At 52.5% G+C, this 4,600-nt stretch overlaps 1 pseudogene; it reads left to right on the top strand.

Annotated features, from left to right (window-relative positions):
* The first annotated feature begins 328 nt into the window (after window positions 1–328).
* Window positions 329–4,267, top strand: LOC123428611 (annotated as a pseudogene).
* Window positions 4,268–4,600: the final 333 nt, after the last annotated feature.

The raw sequence follows: 4,600 nt of genomic DNA, 5'->3' as shown, positions 1-4,600 counted from the left end.
TAAAAACCATCCAACCACAAATTAATTTACGCGTACAATTTTTTTAAAGGTCTGCATTCGTACAACTTGGAGTAGGAAGAAACTCGCAACTATGCGCGCAAAACGGTTCACCCAGCGGAAAAATCAGCACGACGGATGTGCCCAATCGGACGGCTAGTGAGCCCGCTGATCCACGGTAGAGATCAGCCGGTTGACTCCCAGCACGCCCCTTTTCTTCCTGGACGTGGTTGATGTAGGCTATATCAAACACGTCCAAACTTAAAGGAGATGCTCGAGCCATCCTATTCCAACACTCTCGTGCTTGGGTCGTGACACCATACCCCACAACATGGCACCTCTGGACATGGAGACAGGCGCAGGGTCGTCCATGCCGGTGGACGACAACGGCCGGCCGCAGCGAACGGGCACGGCGAGGACGGCCAGCGCGCACGTCATTACCACGGTCCTAGGGTCCGGCGTGTTGTCCCTGGCGTGGGGGGTGGCACAGTTTGGCTGGGTGGTCGGCCCCGGCGTGATGACACTGTTCGCCGTCGTCATCTACTACACCTCGGCGCTCCTGGCCGACTGCTACCGCGCGAGCGACCCTGTGTCCGGCCCGCGCAACCGCAACTACATGGCCGCCATCGGCGCCACCCGTTGCGGGTCCATGGTGAAGCTATGCGGCGCCGTTCAGTTCATCAACCTAGTCGGCTTCGGCATCGGCATCACCATCGCCGCCACCGGCAGCATGCTGTAAGGAGCTGGCTACAATCTTTATATGACTTGCTACTTTTTTAGTTTGCGTCAATTGTTCATATGACTTGCTACCTTCGTTCGTGTTGAACAGAGCGATAGGCCGGCTGCTTCCACAAGGAAGGGTACAAGGCCCATTGCAGCTCCTCCATGAACCCGTACATTGCCATCTACGACATCATGGAGATCTTCTCTCAGATCCCGGGTTTGGACAGTCTGTGGTGGCTGTCCACGATCGCCACCATCATGTCCTTGACATATACCACCATCAGAATCTCCCTCGGAGTTGTCCAGATCAAAGGTATTATTGTGATAATAAAACGCGTCGAATGTTGAATGGACAGAATTTATTGACGACATTGCAACAAACTTTCAGCGAACGAGGGACTGCATGGCAGCCTCACCGGCGTCGCCATCGGCAACAATATCACCGTGATGCAGAAAGTCCGACATGATCTTCAGGCGTTCAGAAATATGGCATTCGCCTACGCCTTTTCGATCGTCCTGCTCGAGATCCAAGTAAGTCCTTATCTAGATATAGTCCAAGCTTGCTCTGCTCAGGGTCGATCTGTCTGTGCTTAGAAAACACCGGTTGCAAGATCTACAAGGCTCGCGGATACAACACAGTAGAGATTAGGAGGCACTGACGGAGCTATGTTGAGACCGAGGGGGCCACTGCCCCCACCCCCAGCCTTGTACCAAACTCTGAAGATTTTTTTAAGGGAGGGCTTAGATGCAATTTTTTAGCAATTTACGTCCTAAAATACACATATTTTTGCATTAGCCCCCAGCAATTTGTAACATGCTCCGCCACTGTTAGTGGGTACTAAAAAATGCCTTGAAAAGTGTAACAAGGGGTTTCAAGAAAACGCGTTTTCAAAGAATACCTCAGTGCTAGGAGGCGATTTTCAAAACGCGTGTAAACTGCAGTTGGTACGTAAAACCAACTGCATGTCATGTGGGCAAATTCGACAAATCTAACCTCTAGACGTAAAAAATCATAAATTGAACCGTGTTTAATTTTTTTCACTCAACCAACCGTTTTATATGGCGCCCGACACTTAGACGCCACAATACACTGTGTGACGTCTTGATCATAGGCGCCACACCTCGGCCATGCTGGCGTTCGACCCCACCGCACCCAGCAGTGTGACGCCTAATCCATAAGCGTTACACTTCGGCAGTGTGACCCTCAACGCTTAGGCGCCACACCCCACTTAATCAGCTCGTACAATCCAGCGCTCTCGTCGTGGTTGTCGCCTCCGACGGCAGAAACCTCGTCGCGCAGCAGCTCACGTGCGGGCCTCAGGTAGCGGGAGCCACGCAGCGCCTCGTTGCAGCGCCGGCAAACGTCGTCGTCGGGCGCGGCGGCTGTGGCGCCGGGCGCCAGCGGGCCAGCGGACGAGGCAGCCGGGTGGTGGCCGCAGCGCTGCTCCCGTAAATGGAGCAGAATCAGCGGGCCGCTTTCTTGGAGGCGCTGTCGGTGGCGCTGTCGGTGGCGACATGGCGAGCTTGCTTCGGCGAGCCGCTTTCTTGGAGGCGCTTGGTCACCATGTGTGTCGGCCTTACCTATCATCGGCGCAAATGTTTGAGCAACAATATGGATAAGCTAGCAGACATAACCAACAATCAACGAGGACATGAACCAATCCATTACGTACGAGACTGGAGTGATGAACTGAGCTGATTGATGGTGAACAAGCATGTGTGCATGCATGCATGCATTGCATACCTTCTCTTGTAGACTGGTAGAAGAGTAGAGCTACTGAGCTAGCGCAGAAGCACACTGATATACGAGCTACCAGAGAGGGAGAGAGAGGGAGGGAGGTTCAAAGGGGCTTGGCTTGGCTTGGCAGAAGAAGATATATATAGAGTGCTAGCTACTGTACTGGTCAATATGGTCATAGCCCATGCATGCATGCATACATACAACCAGGCATATGATGCGGTACCACTGCTGCCTATAGCTTTGTGCATGTTTCATTCATGCATGCAAGTGCAACGCCTACATCTTAGACGTTACACTGTTGGGATGTGGTGAGGTCGGACATATGGTCGGCGGTGTGGTGCTTATTCTTAAGACGTCATACAGTGTATTGTGACGTTCAAATGTCGGACGCTATATAAAATGGTCAGCTGAGCGAAATCTTTTTAAATGCAGTCTAGTTTATCAATGTTTTACGTTCAAAGATCAGATTTATGGATTTTGCCTGTCATGTGTGTCCCCTCGTGCCTCTAGTACTGCTAGGCACGGCCTAGCTGCTGCTGGGACACACCCGCATTCCCGTCGGCACAGCGCGCTGCACAGGTCACGTACGGTCCACCGTATGCTTGATTTCCGCTTAGGTTAGAGAGTTCTTAGAAGACAATACGCGACTATCCTTTTAAAGCGCCTAAATCGTTGCTCGGTATGCAGTAGTTATGAATGCATCAGCTGTATGTACGTGAGCTAGCTTCGACCAAAGGCACCGGCCAGCGGCAGATCGATCAGAAGATCGTGTACGTATACGTGCGTGTTGCCGCTGTTCAACACATCCGCTGACAGTAATCCACGAGCAAAAGTTAGCTTTGATTTGTTGCCGTTATCGTCGAATGTACTTGATCGCGTGGGGAATCTGCGGGCGAGGAGGAAACGCGATTAATGAATTCATCAGAATTTAATTTGTCCACTGTGGGGTTGTATGCTTGTAGCGACGCGGAACTTTCATGTCTGCTTACCAGGTCGAGTTGTGTTTGCTCATTTGTTCATTATGTACATATAACTGCTACTTTGTTCATTATGTACATATAACTGCTACTGCAGGACACGCTGAACGCGGCGGCGTCGTCGGAGGCGAAGGTGATGAAGCAGGCGACGGCGGTGAGCGTGGCGGTGACGACGATGATCTACCTGCTGTGCGGGTGCGTGGGGTACGCAGCGTTCGGCAACGGGGTCCGCATCAACGAGCCCTTGTGGCTGTTGGACGTGGCCAACGCGGCCGTGGCCGTCCACCTGGTCGGCACCTACCAAGTGATTTCCCAACCTATCTTCGACTACGTCGAGCTGCGCGCCGCCGCTGCCTGGCCAGACAACGGCTTCGTCTGCACGAGGGATGTCAGGTTGTGGCCCTCGGACGTCCACGTGGCCATTTGCCCGCTCCGGCTGATCGGTCGCACGGCGTACGTGTGCCTGACCACCGGCGTGGTCATGGCCATGCCCTTCTTCGGGTCTGTGGTGGGGCTCATCGGCGTCGTCTCCTTCTGGACGCTCACCGTCTACTTCCCCGTGTCGATGTACATCGCACAGCGGCAGCCGGCAGGTACCGTTGGGCAGGCACGCGGTGGCTGCTCTTCCAGGCGCTCAGCGCCGGGTGCCTGCTCGTCTCCGTCGCGGCCGAGTTCCGCCGGAGGTAACTGGTGATTACTGACGGCTGACGGCTGATGTCGCGGCCAAGCAACGTTTTACTGCTTCGATGAACTACTCCTTACTTAGAGCATCTTCAACCTGCGCGCTTCAACTGGTGTCTAAAAAACGAATTTACAGCGCGCGATTAGCTTTTTTTAGGATGCCGACGAACGCCGGCTCCAGTGGTCGCAGCATACTTAGCGTGCGCGGCGCTCCAGCAGCCACTGCAAATAACATCTAAAACTTGTCCAACACGCTATATATAGTTCATTGTTGTCGTGACACCAACACGATAAAACATATAGATAACATAGATAATATATTACATATAGATAATAAAAATTATTTCAACACATAGATAATATAAAAACTAGTCCAACACATAGATAATAAAACTAGCATATATAGATAAAACTACTCCGAGTCGTCACTTTGGGTGATGTCCGAGGTAGATAGCCATGCCCATGTCACCCGCGTCGAGTA

This window comes from Hordeum vulgare, chromosome 2H, assembly GCF_904849725.1.
Source record: "Hordeum vulgare subsp. vulgare chromosome 2H, MorexV3_pseudomolecules_assembly, whole genome shotgun sequence".
NCBI classification, from domain to species: domain Eukaryota; kingdom Viridiplantae; phylum Streptophyta; class Magnoliopsida; order Poales; family Poaceae; genus Hordeum; species Hordeum vulgare.
The sequence above is the reverse complement of the archived record's forward strand: the minus strand, read 5'-3'. Positions and strand labels throughout refer to the sequence as shown.